Source organism: Dendrobates tinctorius, unplaced genomic scaffold, assembly GCF_039654945.1.
Source record: "Dendrobates tinctorius isolate UK_male_01 unplaced genomic scaffold, ASM3965494v1 ptg000005l, whole genome shotgun sequence".
NCBI lineage: Eukaryota > Metazoa > Chordata > Amphibia > Anura > Dendrobatidae > Dendrobates > Dendrobates tinctorius.
In genome coordinates this window covers 15158240-15175250 of record NW_027361673.1, presented here as the reverse complement: position 1 = coordinate 15175250, position 17011 = coordinate 15158240, and the positions used below count along the sequence as shown (strand labels likewise).

General features: G+C 41.7%; 1 protein-coding gene across 1 annotated transcript in view; it reads right to left on the bottom strand.

Moving 5' to 3' along the window:
- The window catches only part of LRRC3B (leucine rich repeat containing 3B), a 291301-nt gene extending 278380 nt beyond the window's left edge, over positions 1 to 12921 (bottom strand). Inside the window, exon 1 of the mRNA XM_073568439.1 lies at positions 12409 to 12921. The gene's annotated coding sequence lies outside the window, so the exon portion shown is untranslated. The remainder of the gene's footprint in view (positions 1 to 12408) is intronic.
- Between the last annotated feature and the right edge of the window lie 4090 nt (positions 12922 to 17011).

Genomic DNA, 17011 nt, shown 5'->3' with positions numbered 1-17011 from the left:
TAGATGTGGTTTATTGGCCCATATGTGACTTTTCAGTCCCAGGTGTGGACCTTTTTCAAGCCCTATAGATATATCTACCTATCTATCTATCTAGCTTTCCATCTATCTGTGTGTAATGGAGAGTGGGCTGGTCAAATGTAAAAGAGGTGGATGGGCAAAGAAATGACATCACCAATTTTTTTTGTTAAATAACATATCTTTATTTAGCTTACAAAAACGCATACAATCCGTATGAAAAAAACGCATGAAAATCCGCATCACAAACGCATGAAAAACGAGTGGATTTTTACCTGCGTTTTCTGCCAAGAGGTGCAGATTCTGTGCAGAAAATTCTGCAGGCAAATCTACAACGTGTGCACATACCCTTATGCAGATCTCCGTAATGCATGTGGGTGGCTATCCACTGGATACAACACATACCCATTATAATCTATGATGCTATTCACATGTCCATGGTTTTTCATGGATCATGTGTCTGTTAAAAACTCAAGGCAGACATGTCCATTTTTTTCCAATATTAGAAATGAAAAAGGCCAACACAAGTTTATAGGTCTGTGAAAAACACGCACAGCACACACATGCATCCGTGTACCAACCGTGTGTCGTCAGTATTTACCATTGCAAAAGAGAGGAGAAGCTTTATCATTTATTCTTTTTCCATACATAAAAACACTGATGACACACTGATGGTAAAAATGGACACAAGGACCATACACTGATTACACACTGATCCAAAACACTAATGACACTAGTAGCATTTTTCACATACGTGTTTAAACACAGACATGTGAATGAGGCAAACGGAATTGTAACTCTATTATGTCTTTTTCTAAACTCTCCTGTGCTGATTTTTGACAATATCTCAAATCAAAGTTGAGCAGAAGTTTGATATGGCTATAAATCAGCTGAGAGAAGCTCAGAAAAAGACAGAAAGAAAAGTTACAAACTCTGAGTTGGAACAGCTCACTGATGAATTCTCAAACAGCAATATGCAAGGAAAAAAGGAGACATCAAAATGGTATTTTTATTTAATTAAACCCAACTGTTGAAATATTTCTTAGCTCAAAATAATGCATTTAAGAAAAAAAAGAAAAAAATATTCCCCTGAACTGAGCCCTCTCAGTATCATCATCTGTAAGGGGAAAGGTTGGGGTCACGAGGTTTTCATCAATGTTCATCTGAGCCTACAAAAATCTGATAGGAATGTACCAGTAAGCTTTTATATATATATATATATATATATATATATATATATATTTTTTTTTTTTTTTTTTTACTATTATATGCGTTTGCAGATACTTTTGTTTATAACTTGGCCAGCTCCTTTAAGTATTACTATCTGTTCAAAGCCATACATTGCAGGAACAGAATGAAGTGCATATATTCCATATAAAATAATGTCACTGATCCTTTCTTAATCCTGCATAAAGCCCTGCAGTGCTTCTTATACATTGCTATGCACTAATTACAGCTGCCTGCATTGTATTTATAAGTTACTGATTCCAATATTGTGATAAAAGTCATTCACGGAAATTGATTTGCAAAAAATGCAAAGCCCTTTCCAGTACTAAATATAGCTTGAACCAAAGGAAGAAAATTGCATGCATTCATATTTCTCATCATAATTCAGATATATGCAGGGCATGCTTCATTAACAACACTGCTGATTTGTTATTTTAATGGCAGCTTTTCCTCTTGTAAAACATTCCTATCACAATAGTCCAGTGAAGCCAGTCAGAAATTATTTAGCTCAATATACAATATATTTAGACTAATGGCAAAGAGCAGCAAGACTTCAGTCAAGCATGGTAATATAAAATGTTGTCACTGAGCACATCAGGACCCATAAAAATAAGCCCCCTATAGTATGGACATAATTTGCTCATCAAGGCTACACAAATATGACATATCCATCATAAATCAAGCGTTACACTACTGTCATACAATGGCACAATACAAAGATGCAAATTCAACCTGAGGTCAGACCCCAGAAATAAAGATTGAGCCTGGAAACCTTAAAGGGAACCTGTCACCCCCCCCTCAGGGTGTTTTTCAGTTAAAGAGCCACCTTCAGTAGCACTAAGGCTGCATTCTGTGAAAGTGGTTGTTCTTTTTCTTACCCCCAGTAATGCCAAAATATTGACATTTATAATTATGCCTGTAATGTGTCCCACAGGTATGTTGTGTCCCTCTGTATCATCCGCCTACCATCCGTCAATCATGCCTGTCCGAGGCCTCGGTGCTGCCCACGATCTGTCCATCATGATGCCCCGTGCGTCGCTGCCTCCTCTTGATTTCAATCCCGGCGCCTGCGCTGTAACAAGTGTTTTCAGGCATGCGCAGTGTGCTCTGCCCGAGAACCGACATCAGGCTATTGCGCCTGCGTGTTGTGGAGGCCCCAGCCCCGCAGTGTGAATACATCATAACACACTGCGTTACAGGATATGGGGCCTCCATAATGCGCAGGCGCAATAGCCTGATGTCAGTTCTCGGACAGAGCACACTGCGCATGCCCGAGAACACTTGTTACAGTGCAGGCGCCGGGATTCAAATCAAGAGGAGGCAGCGACGCACGGGGCATCATGATGGACAGATCGTGGGCGTCGCCAAGGCACCGGACAGGCATGATTGACGGATGGTAGGCGGCTGATAGAGGGGGACACATCATACCTGTGGGACACATTATAGGTATGAGGAGCAAATTATAAAAGTCAATATTTTGGCATTACTGGGCGTCAGGAAAAGAAGAGCCACCTTCACAGAATGCAGCCTTAGTGCTGCTGATGGTGGCTTTTCAACTGAAAAACGCCCGGGGGGGGTGACAGGTTCCCTTTAACTAAAGCCCAATGCTAGCCCACTAAATAATTATAGACACTAAAACTCTTAAATATATCAGGTTTTTATTGGTGGGTACAAAGTCTACATAAATGAAATTATCAGATTCTAGTGTCTTGAAACAATTTGCGATTCAATTCACGAGAATCACCAAAATAAATCCTGCTTCTATTTTGCGTAAAGCAGATTATGGTTATATAAATCACAGGAAGCTCAAATGACTACCGACGAGTCCACCTGGGCCTTCCCATAATGCTTTGCACCTATGACATCACATGGCATAGCAGCCAATGAGCAAAGACTATCACAGCCTGTATAAAAGACTAGGCAGAGAATGCAGCAGACTATAGAAAGGACAGAATGTTGACGTGGCCTCAGGTGCGACCACCTGGTCTTCCCCATAATGCTTTGCCTCTATGAAATCACATGATATAGCACATCAAATCAGGAGGGACTGTCATAGCTCATGTAAAAGACGAGGCAGGGAATTCAACATGCATTTTAGGATGACTTTAGGAAATGAGAGTATGTCAAACTCACAACTCAGCAATAGAAATAGGAAAAGGTAGCACTAAAACATGGGCAAATACTCCAGACAGTAATTGTCATGATCCAGACTGGGTTTTGAGTCCTGTTTTTCCATGTTTCCGGTCTGGTCATTTCAGGTGTTAACTTTTCTCAGCCTCAGTCTGGTTTAAGGTTTGCTATTTAGCTCCGTTGCATCCTGCAGGCGGTGTCAGCTATAGTTCTGCCTTCAGCGTGTGTGTGTATCTAACTCTGGGTATATCCTGATTTGTCCTGCTGTGATCTGACTTGCCCCGTGTCTGTTCATTCCCTCTGTATGTCATGACTGAATGTTTTCCTGTAAGTTTCTTGACTCCCTGGTTTTGACTTGGCTTGCATTCGGATCTGCTTCTATCTTTTCTCTTTGTCTTATCTGCTTCCGACCATTGCTAATCCCCTGGCTTGTTTTTGACCACATGTCCTGCTGTGACCTCTGGTACTTCTGCTCCTGAATGTTTCTGAATCGGCTCGTCTGACCACTCTTTCACCACCTGGTTGGGCTTGTGCTGCTGCTCATTGTTGCTATGCTGTGTGTGCAACCTCTCTTCCCTCACCAGCACCCCCTGGTGGAGGTTGCACTATACTGCACTACAGTAGCATGACAGCAATCTCTTGTACAACTGCAGCTGTGAAGATAAGAATATTAGCCTAGGAAGAATATAGGCATATTCAGAATTGAGAGTCCTCAGTGGTTGATACCTTTTTATGGCTAACTGAAAAGATGGTAACAAATTGCAAGCTTTCGAGACTACTTAGGTCTCTTCATCAGGCATTGACTAATACAAAATCTGAAGAATCACATATTTAAGCACAACACAGCACAGAAAAAATGCAATAGATAAGACAAGTGATGACAAGTGATGTGAAGCAAAACTATCATTATGGGAGGGATAAACATAAATATTGGACCTGATCATAGATAAGGAGTGAAAGTTTTATTGTCCTCTGATTGGTGTCTGGTAAAGTGTTGTGATGCCCCCACAAGGTCTTTGGAACAAATTCCTTAATTGATGTAAAAAGACATAAATCCATGTGACACATTCATTCCTGCATTGAGAGTGTCAAGGGTCACTCCCAGACTTTTCTGTATCTCTGAGATGTGAAGTTACCTTTCAATACCAGTAATTTCATGTCCATAGTGCTGTGATCAGGCATACAATGAACATAGGGTGGCGCTCATAGCAATCCATCATCAACAACCATAGAGGTCTCCAGGAGATCACGTGACAGGGGTCAGCGATGTGTGTATTTCCAGCCCTGAAACCTGGAAGCGCTTGTTAAATGTCGCTGTCAGTGTTTGACAGCGACATTTAACTAGATAATAGGCGCGGGCAGATCGCGATTCCGCTCACGCCTATTGCAGGCACGTCAGCTGTTGAACACAGCTGACATGTCGTGGCTTTGACATGGGCTCACCGCCGGAGCCCACCTCAAAGCAGGGGATGCTGCCAGCTGACGTACTATTCCGTCAGCTGGCAGTAAGGGGTTAATTACAATTGCACATTTTTCTTTCATTCTTAGAGGGGTTTTCCCATGAACAAAGGTTCATTTTAATCAATAGATTTTGGAATTATAATAACTTCCACAATCGATTGTGCTTAAATAAAATGTTCTTGTGCTGAGATAATCATATATATGTGCTCCTGCTTTGTAATGGCTGTGTCTGATTGTGCTGGAACATGGTCTGATCATACCACATCTCCAGGGCAGTGGGGAAGCAAAAGAGAGTATGAAGATATTACAGCATAGTATCACAGCTGATTCTTTTAGTGAGGTTAAATATTTCCCTGCCTGTTTTGAAACAATATTTTACCTCAAAAAAATAATCATTTGCGATCCTGTGCTGTAATATCTATACTATTTGCTTCCTCCCCTGCCCAAGAGTCGTGGTATGATCAGACCATGTTCCTGCACAGTCAGACACAGCCATTACACAGTACACAGCAGGGGCACATTTATTAGATTATGTCAGCACAGGAACATTTAATTTTAACACTAGAAATTGTGGAAGTTATTAGTATTCCAAGATCTATTGAGTAAAATGAACTTTTGGTCATGGAAAAACCCCTTTTAGTGGCTTAGAATGCACAGCAAGCCTGCACAATATTTACTACAGAATAAAAAAAAACTAAAATCAGTGTCATTCGGACAATGTGTTTACTTTTCACAAGTGACTGTAATTAGTTTTTCCATTTCTTGTGCAATCCTTTTTGTGAAAGGAGAATAATTGTTTTTTCCATAAATACAAAAGACAACTCCTTAGACATTTAACTGTGACTGTTTACCTCTCAAATTGTGCATGTTACAAATAGTGAAGGGCAAACCAGAACAATAAACTTTAGGGTCCATACCTAACACCTACTGTTTGGGCACGCACCTTGAACGCAGACTTCTCCAGGAAGTCTATGTTACTGTTTGGGTTTTTTCTCTTTTACAGGAGACCAGGACTTCAATGGAATGGGCGTTAGATGAATATTTTTGTTATTATTTTCTGTTTTTTACAGGGGACATGGGCTTCAATGGTATGGGCATAAGGTGAGTATAACTGTTGTTATTTTTAAATAAATTTGTAAAACAATGTGTATCTTTATATCAAATAAATGACTTTATTCTGGGTGTTTTTTACTGATCATATGTGTTTGGGGTTAGTAATTGAGAGGCGTCTTATAGATGCTTCTCCATTACTAACTGTTGGGCTTTATGTCACCTGAAACTATAAAGGTGACATCAACCCCACAAGTATGAATCCCACTTGTCACCTACATAAGGCAGCTGGGAAAAGCTGAGTAATGCACCAGAATTGGAGCATCTAATAGGTGCGCCTTTTCTGGGGAGGCTGCAGGCTGCTATTTTTAGTCTGGGGGAGGCCAATATCCATGGCTCCTTACCAGCCTGAGAATACCACAACCCAGCTGTCTGCGTTAGCTTGGCTAGTTGTCAAAAATGGATGGGTACCTCATGCCGTTTTTTTTAAATTATTTAAATAATTTAAAAAAATGTTGTTGGGACCCCTCTAATCTTAATAACCAGCCATGATAAAAGCTGACAGCTGAGGGTTGAAGCCCACAGCTGTCAGTTTTGCCATGCTGGTTATCAAAAATAGAGGGGAACCCAGGATGTTTTTTTATTTTTTATAGCGGAATACACCCATCAGCCGCACCTGCTCTCGCTGTAATCAGCGGCAGCAGGCGTAGGCTGATGAAAGTAGTAATCTTTCATCAGCCGACGTATCTGTGACTGGATGTAAACTTTTTACCGTTGGTCACAGCTGCAGGCTCACGCTGTCATCTGACAGAATGGGAACTGCAGCTCTCTAACTGATGTTAATAATCTTACCACCTTTCAGAGGCAGCATTTTCTGTGCTTTCATGCAGATGACAGCATGGCAAACAATGGATGTTCAGGCCCCCAAATCATCTGAATGGGGTCCAGGTTCGCGTACTGTTCTGGTACCCGCACTAAACTTTTCTTAACTGTTCAGCGGAATCCCCTGGACCTAAACATCCAAGGGTTCACCCATCACTAGTCACAGACAATAATGTTTTGCATATCTGTTTTACAAGTTAAATTTTGCATCTATACACACCACAATAATAACAGTGCAATATGCATTTATTATGGGGAGCTACTTTGCGTAAGGTGCTGTTAACTGCACTTAGAGATGTGCTTTAAAGCAGTCAAATGGACCACAGAACCTGTAGTCTGTATATGTTCATTGCCTTCTATGGGAGCTTTTTTGGGCATGTTCTATGATCTGTGTAGAGGCCATTGTACAGAAAGTGGAAAAAGGTGAGCTGTGACCATAACCTAATGTCAATAGTGGATTCTTTGCTATCTATTGTATATAGAGGTATTCCATTCCATAGAAGTGATACCTAAAATAATGAGATTACTACTGAAAAGTCATCTGAACACAACAGGAAGTGTAGTTATATTATCTTAGTGGCCAGAGCAAAAATAGTAAGATTTCAGTATTTTTAATATGGTTTTACAAAATTTTTTTTTTAAATGTTTAACATAAAAAATTGATTTACACAATGAGTCATTATTTTCTGTTACACATGCCCTAAATCTTTATATGTAAATAGTTGTAAACTTTTTGGTATGGCAGCTGTAGGAACTTGTAATACATAGAATTTATATATTTGATATGTCCACAAATGCTCACTAGTAAACAAATAACTGCTCAGCTCAAACAGAGGAGAATTCTGTCCAACACCATTGTGACTTGAACATATAGTATGTGGCCTTGAACAAAGCCTTGAAAATACGTGGCCATCTAACACACTGTGATTTCCTCCCACTGCTTGGCAAGTGCAGTAGATAGAAAGGGTGAAATGAAGCACAAGTAGAAAGAAGCAGCGCATTTATGATATTTTATTGTAGCAATTGAGAGAGGGTAAATAAGTCATGTTTCTATCCCATCCACATGCCATTTTTAAACCACTAGATTGCAGCATAAGGAGAGTTCACTATGTAAGGTGAAATTATGGTGGCTTACGGCACCACTACCATTGGGTAGGGGCATTTAATTAGTGCTGCACAGAATAATACATATTCCATAGCAAAGTCAGGAATGGAACTATCACGTTATTGATAGTAAACTGAACTTTAGTGAATCAAGTAGCATCAAAGCTATTTTACACCATGCAATAAATAGTAATATCATATAACAGAACATAATCACAACAAATGAACTGATATAGTGTTAGCAGATGACATTATTTATTTCTCTTTTTAATTCTAAGAGTACCCCTTCGGCTTTCAGGCCCAAGAGCAATTGCTATTATTTCTAATGTTCTAGGCGTTCCCATGCAGCTCACCTACATTGTTTCATTTATCATATTAGTGTTTTAGTATGTGGCCAGAAGAGCTTTTGGACTGTCTTAGAGAACAGAGTCCGTGTGCCAGGCTGGTAACAGGAGATAAAAAGATGGTCCACATATAAAAAAAAATACAGATAGTCTAAAAAAGGATGTAACAACAGATGAAAAGGTCCTGGTACACATTAGTTCAAAGGAATGGGTTAGCTATCTAAAGGGTATGGGGGCCTCCGACTCTCTTGACAGATAATGTCAGAGAAGCAAAGGATCAGGCAGTTTATTTCTTTTTGTGTCTTTTCCCTTCTCACTACTGAAAACAAATGAACACTCGCTCGGCCAAGGAAGTAAGGTGTGGTTTGAGTCCATCATGACCAAAACTGCAATACATATGTTTGTTGTTGTTGAGTAGGGGAATCCCTGATAGCTGACATCTGAAAGAGTGTATGGCTAACAGATATCTAAGGTTTATAGCAGGGGAGGACTTGTCATTGGTGCAACCTGTGCTACCGCCCAGGGACCCAAGAGGTAGGAGGGCACCATTTTCACATCCAAAGCAGATGAAATTGTTCATTATAGTGAGTTATTGGGCTGTAAAGGGCCCAGACATTGTTCTTGCACAGGGGTCTCTTCTGTATGTATTGTAAAGGCTGCTTTACAATACAGTAATATAGTAGATATACTGTATTCTGTTCTGTACACAAGTCACGGCCCTGAAAAAAATGAACACTGCTGACAATTGTCCTTATTGGCACAAAAGAAAGGGGTTTTTTTATCTCTAATTATTTAGCGATGTCTATTCAAAGTAAGTTATTTTCTTGTTAACTAAAACATATACAAAAAAAAGCTTTCCATAACATCCTTGTGTTAAATCAGACGTGGCTGACACACTGAAAACATTAAATCCAATCATTAAAATCTGATCGAAGAGCTGCCATTTACCAAAATAATTGTCTTAGCTGGTCTGCATTTACATTACTACTATTATAGTTAACAGGAAAACATGCATTATGTCATTATAAAAACATTTTCAATTTTTTTTTTAGTTTCTTTTGCAAATATATTTGTACTATATATTAATTAATATTACATCCAATATCATATCTAATATACCGATCAATAGTTAAGAAGTTTCTCATGGACAATAAGATCTAATGAACATCCTGTATATGCACAAATGATTAATAAAAAGGCAAACTAGTTTTGTAATTTCCTGTACTCAGATGAGACGTACACGAATAGAAGCGGAGTTCTTTTATTTCCAATCAAAGCAAATCTCATTGACTCTTTCCTGCACCCAGTAAAATTCTTGCCTCAGCTCCCATGTTATAAATGCTACGTTCTATACAGGTTGACTGCAAATCAAGCAGCATAATGCACTGCACTTCTCATACTTTTTTAGACAGTGCACAACAACATGATAGAGGAATAATAAGGGTTTGCTGTGGCTACAATACAAGAGGTGCACTTTCCATAGGATGTACTGATCTATGTATGTTTATTTGTTTCCTTGTGTTAATTTCCCCTTCTTGTTACTAATGAACTCTGGGCAGTATACTCAATTACACAGTAAATGTATACACTGTAACAAGGGGAGCATATGTGCAAGGGGCACAGAACTCAGACTTGACTTCTGTCTGTGTGATCACTGACTGTATCCAGAGCCCATTAATAACCTCATCATGCCCGTCTCTTCTACAAGCAGTGCGCACCATGTCATGTACCCTGTGATTTCACAGAAACATGACATGTAGTACTAGAATGGAGATGGGAATATAAGTGTACATAGGTACAGCAGATACAGAGTCAGCAAATGACATCACCACTGTCCAAAAAATGCTGAACTCACTAACAGACATATCAGTTGGCCATATATGGGTGTTATATCACATATATAATCTACAGAAATACCGATCACACAATGATAAAAACTAAGATAGATAGACACAATAATGGAAGGTTGATTAATAGATTCTGTAGTTAGAATTAGATATCTACAAGATAGGTAGAAGAGAGAGAAATAGATGGTTCGTAGAAAGTGAGACAGATAGATAGTAGATGATTAGCAGACAGAGAGGAAAAGAGAGAGTGAGAAAGATTGTGTGACAGAGATTGTGTCAGAGAGTGTGTGTGTGAGTGTGAGAGAGAGAGCAAGAGACAGTGCAAGAGAGAGATTGTGTGAGAGAGAAATTGTGTGAGAGAGAGCGAGAGACAGTGTGAGAGAGCGATTGTGTGACAGAGATTGTGTCAGAGCAGAGTGTGTGTGTGAGAGAGAGATTGTGTGAGTGAGAAATTGTGTGTGAGAGAGAGCAAGAGACAGTGTGAGAGAGATTGTGTGAGAGACAGCAAGATACAGTGTGAGAGAGCGATTGTGTGAGAAATTGTGTGATTGAGAGTGAGAGATAGTGAGAGAGAGATTGTGAGAGATAGCAAGATACAGTGTGAGAGGGAGATTGTGTGAGAGAGACTGTGTGTGAGAGCGAGAGACAGTGTGAGAGCGAGATTGCGTGAGAAATTGTGTGTGAAAGTGAGAGAGATTGCGTGAGAGAGCAAGATACAGTGTGAGAGAGATAGTGAGAGAGATTGTGTGAGAGAGCAAGATACAGTGTGAGAGAGATAGTGAGAGAGATTGTGTGAGATTGTGAGAGAAATTGTGTGTGCGAGAGACACAACCGAATGGACTATTAGTGCCCAAACTGTGCCCCTCAACATCCTATCCCCATGACCCCGATCCTCTTCGGAGTCACACTTGTTTTCTCTTGCTTTGGCAACACTAATTGTATTTTGGTCCTGCCGATAAAACCTATTTGAATTTGAAAAAGGTTGCGTGACAGAAATTGTATGAGAGAAAGTGTGTGTGTGTGTGTGTGTGTGTGAGACATGGTATAAAAGAGCGTGTGTGACTGTGCGAGAGAGATTGTGTGAGATTTTGTGAGAGAGATTGTGTTTGTGTGAGATTGGGAGAGATTGTGTGTGAGAGAGACACTGTGAGATTGTGTGAGAGAGACTGTGTGTGAAAAAATTGTGAGTGAGATTGTGTGTGAGACAGTAGGGGATTGTGTGTGAGACAGTGTGAGATTGTGTAAGATTGTGTGTGAGACAGTGTGAGCGAGACTGAGAGAGACAGAAAAAGAGATTGAGAGAAAGAGCTTGAAACAGAGCCAGTGTGTGAGAGATTAAGAGAGAGAGAAGTGTACTATCTTGGACTTGTAGAAGAAAACACCAGTGTCACGCAGACATCCCTGCCTTGAATCCACAATGTGCTCCTCTGGGGAACCCTGTAGACAGGCAGCTCGCACACCTCAGGTTGGGTGGGTGTCAGGAGTCCAGGCCCACTGTGCACTTGGTCAGAGCAGCACAGATGGAGGGATCTCATTCCAGAATAACAACACAGGTAACTAACAGGGGGAGGGAGGTATCCAGAGCTCTAGTCCCCCAGCATATGAAGACCCAGCTCCTGTCAGATGTGGATTGTCTCCATTGAAGGATCCCTCACCAGCATTGAGGGGAGAACACTCCCCAACAAACACAAAGAGGATCTAGAAGTAAAAAATGAGCAGCTGAGGCTGCTGACTCCTGGCGAAGAAGCCACTTAGCCAATGGACTCGCTACGTTCCAGTAGAAGAACTGATCAGGGTGGTGGGGGATAAGGATCATGACATAGCACCTGTTTACAGAGTGGTGATCCTGACCACAGGGATTGCTGACACCCTTAGAAGTGGAAAGACTAGCACAGAAACACGAGTGGAGAAGGGCTGACATCTGAGGATATGGGGGCTCAGTCCTGGCAGCATGATGGTGAATGGGGCTGCACACAAATCAGTCTGGGTAATGGCAGCTTGTAATGACTCCATACAGGGGAGAAGCAGACTTCTTACCTGCTGCAGCTTCATCAACAAGTACAACAACAACACAGAGCAAATCCCAGCCTGACTTTCCCATCCGGCTCGCTGCCATGCAGGAGCTGCCCTCCTGGCTCCTCTGCACGCCGTGCCCGGCCATCCCAGAGGGCACCGCGCTCCGCCAGGTGTGAGGGTGACAGCTGGCACTGCACTTGCTGCCAACACCTGGCTGACAACCTGACAGGAGTTGAATAGCGATACAGGCGGCCAGTGTCAGCCGTGACGGAGAACACAAGGCACAATGGCAGCAGAGAAGCAACAGGCGGCAGTGAGCGCGCAGCACTTACCTGGAGCAACTACCTGACGCCGCTGGAGGGACAGGGAGACACGGACACCATGCTGCTGTGCTCCCGGGTGACCTGTGCGCCCTCACTGCACTCCCACCATCCTCAGGAGCGATGGACACAGAGGGCTCCTCCTGCTGCAGCCCTGGGGAGGAGAAACCCGCTGGATGTGGACGAGCCAGACAATGCACACACACCCAGCACAGTCTGCCTGGGTATCTCCTCAGCTCGGAGGGGCTGGGTGCTGCTGCTGCTGTGATGTGGGTGGGTGTGATGGTGACTCTACACCAGTGTCATCTCTCTGCTGGGTGTGTGATTCTCAGGCATGACCCTGCTTTCAGCTAATGATCTCTTAGCAGCCATCATCATTACCATCATCATCATCTGACAAGGAATCTCTTCTATTCTCTGCCTGGCTGCTTACTTACCAGTCACATTACAGCAACCTGTCTGGCATAAATAATTCCTGCAGGTTGGAAAACAGCACAGGCAAATTGTGCCATCCATTCAGGTCCCAGGCTGAGACAGGTCCTAATAATTGGATCATATTTTACATTATTAGCATTATTTCTCTGCCTCAGCAGAAGTGCTGTTTTTTGGGGAGAGATGTAACAAGGGGGGCATGTATCAAATGACATGAACAGTGACATACTGGACCTGTCCCCCCACAACACCTAACTATTAATATATCTGCAAGCAAATGCCCCCAAATCACATATGCCATCTCCCCAGGCATGAGCAATTGCACAGTAAACATGCCATAGCCCATAGAAAAAAACAAGCCAAAGGAAACAGCAATAATCCTAGACAGCATGCAATACCACAGCACAGACGCCATAATCCCTAGTCATGGGCAGCTGCCTAGCAAAGAAGCTATATCCCTAGACATGAGCAATTACCTTCTAGGAATGAGCAATTACCTAGCAAACCTAACACTGCTAGACATGAGTGTCAAAGGAACAGTGACTTACATCCTAGTCACAGGCGTTAACCCCCTAGGCTCGAGATATTGCCCAACAAACAATCCATGTCTGTAGAATAAACCAGCCATAGGAAAAAGCTATAGCCCTAGAGAACATGTAACACCACAACACGAAAACCATAAGCAGCTGCCCACCAAAAAAGCAATAACATAGACAAGAGCAATTACCTCCCAGGAATATGGAATTACCCATCAAACCTAATACAGATAGATCTGAGCCTCAAAGAACAGACTCCTAAATCCAAGACCCCTAGGCTCAAGCAATTGTTCATGCAATAACCACCTAGAAATAAGCAGGTGACCCTAGGCAATATCTTCAAGACATAAACAATTACTTTAGGTATGAGCAGTTTCTTCTTAACTCCCTCATGCACCTTAAATTGATGTCAGCTGAATCCAATACTGAAGAGTTCCGATGACAATCTAATGTGCCAGCCAACTCATGGTCGGGGAGATGTCGATTGTGCCTGGGCGATTTTTGACTGCCGATCCCATTGCTCTGCTGGAGATAAGCTGTGATGTGTTCTCACGAAGAACACTGGAGCACCTGGCCAGAAGAGTGCTCTGCGAACGGAGGATTCGGCTCAAATAGCTGTCGTCCGAACCGTCGTCCGAAGTATCATTTGGCCAACAGCCATCTTATACGTATAGGAGACTTTAGACACAAGTAATTATCACCTACAGATGCAACATCTACCCCTATAATCATGCAATTCTTCACAAAACCAGTGACCATCTAGAAGCAGCAATCACCTGTCAAACACACCAAACCATACAATATGAACAATGACCCTATGCATAACAGTCGTCCAGAAAACATGACAATGCACCTATATACAATCAATTATCTCCTAGATGTGAGCAAACATGAAATACATGAAAGGAATTACTATCTAAGACCCATCGGTCGCTCTCCAGCCATGAGTAATAACACTTATATACTAGCATTATTCTTAGGCTTTTGTAAAACCCCATTTGGAAGGAGCAGCTCCCAATACATCTACACATAAAGCATATTTAGCTATAAACTATTGTTCATCAAACTTGCAGAGCCCTTAGAAACAATTCCAATCTAGAAATGAGCATAGACTCCACTAAGAGACACAAGCAATTACCCCATAGAGATGAGCAATTAGCCCAGGAAAAATGCACCTAGACAATAACACTCACATTCTTAAGCAATTGACTATTAATACCCCTACAACAAATTTTACCAATAAGATGGAAAAAAAATTCTAGAAAATGAGCAGGAATCATTCAATGCTGCCAGATATAAGCAATTCTGCCCCTTATAGTAAGCAACCACTACAGTAAACTTCTGTTTACCACCTAGATAGGAGCAGAGGCCTAGCAAATATGCAGTAACTCCAGTCATGGCTTCTTAAGAACTAACATATGGACCCAGGGCCGGCTTTACATTTTTGTGGGCCCCTGGTGAAAAAGTCTTCATGGGCCCCTATAACACATCCCACAATTCATGATGCACAGATAAGAAATATAGGTATAGTACAATGCCAAAGATTTCATTTCTCACATTACATGAGTGATATCTATTGTATATTCTACAATAGCACAGAAACCAGAGAATCCTCACAGCGTATAGTGTGTGTGTTGGGAGGATTCAAAAGTTTTCATTTTAGACTGTATAGTATAGTCCTCCACGCAGTATAATGGACACTATATATTGCTCCATGCAGAATAATGGGCCCCATATAGCGCTCCATACAGAATAATGACCCCATATAATGTTCCATACAGAATAATGGACCCCATATTATGCTCCATACATAATAATTGGCCCTATATAATACTCCATATAGAATAATGGGCCCAATATAATGCTCTATACAGAATAATGGACCGCATATAATGTTCCATACAGTAGTATGGGTCCCATATAATGCTCCATACAGTATAATGGGACCCATGTATTGCTCCATAACAAATATTGGACCCCATATAATGCTGCATACAGAATAATGGACCCCATATAGCATTCCATACAGAATAATGGGCCCCATAAAATTCTCCATACAGAATAATGGGCCCCATATAATACTCCTTACAGAATAATGGACCACATATAATGCCCCATACAGTATTATGGGCCCCATATATTGCTCCAACAGAATATTGGACCCCATATAATGCTCCATACAGAATATTGGTCCCCATATAGTGCTCCATACAGAATAATGGGCACCATATAATGCTCCATATAGAATAATGGATTGGAAACCATATAATATTCCATACAGAACAGTGGACCTCATATACTGCTGCATACAGTATAATGAGCCCCATATAATGCTCCATACAGAATAGGCCCCATACATAGACTTAATGCTCCATACAGAATAATGGGCCCCACATAATGCTCAATACAGTATTATGGACCACATACATTGCTCCATACAGGATATTGTAGCCCATATAGTACTCCATACAGAATATTGAACCCCATATAGAGTAATGCTCCATACAGAATATGTACCATATAATGCTTATACAGAATGGTCCCCATATAATGGTCCATACAAAATGGGCCCAATATAACGCTCCAAACAGAATGGACCCCATATAATGCTGCTTAGAGAATAATGGACCACATATAATGCTTCATACAGTATAATGGACCCCATATAATGCTCCATACAGAATAGGCCCCATACTATGTACCATACAGAATAGGCCCCATATACTTAATGCTCCAATCAAAAAAATGGGCCCCATATACTGCTTCATACAGTATTATGGACCCCTGTTGTTAACTCCCTTGCTCGGATTTATGAGCTGAAGCTCCTTCTGCTCCCTATGGTGGTTACTGAAAGAAGTCGAGCTTGCAAGGTGGATGAAAGTTCTCCACCGGACGATGATAATTGGCAACCTGGGATTACTGGCTGGGAGCATATAATGGAGCTGGCTGCTCTTGAAGGTTGCTGGTGATTTTTCTTCCTTGTGCATTTGGAGTTCTTTTGTCCCCTGCCTGATCTGCATGTTCAGTTAAGTGATTCCTTTGCTAATCCTTTGCATTTAATCTGGTTGTGCCTTTTTTTGCTTTCTGCTCTGTTGCTAGGATTCAGCGTGCTCCCTGCTGGGGTAACGCTGGGCCCTGCTTCATATGTCACAGCTTGTTCAGTCCTCTGTTATGTTAGTGTCTTTTTGCTTTGCTTCCAGTTTATACCAGAGTGCTGATCTAGCGGGGGTGAGGTCATGTGACCTCAGGTTTTTTGTATATCAGAAGTGTTGGACTTTTTTAGGGTTTTGTGCGTGATTGCAGACAGTATCTTTTCTGTCCTGTCCTGTCTAAACAGCTTGGGCCCCACTGTTTCCTCAGTCTGTTTTCTGCCTGTGGTTGTGTCTCATCTTATCTCACCGACAATATATGTTTGGGGGCTGTCTATTCCTTAGGGGATCTGCTTCAGGGCAGTTTAGATTTCACCTTTCCGTCTTTAGGCTTAGTTAGTTCTCCGGCTGTGACGAAGCATCTAGGGCATCGTAGGAACGCTCCACGGCTACTGCTTGTTGTGTTGATAGGATCAGGGGTCTGCAATCCACTTAGTTACCAACCTCTCTGGTCTTCCAGTGGCTTACCCTGTTCCTGCTATCCTCCTCGGTGACCCA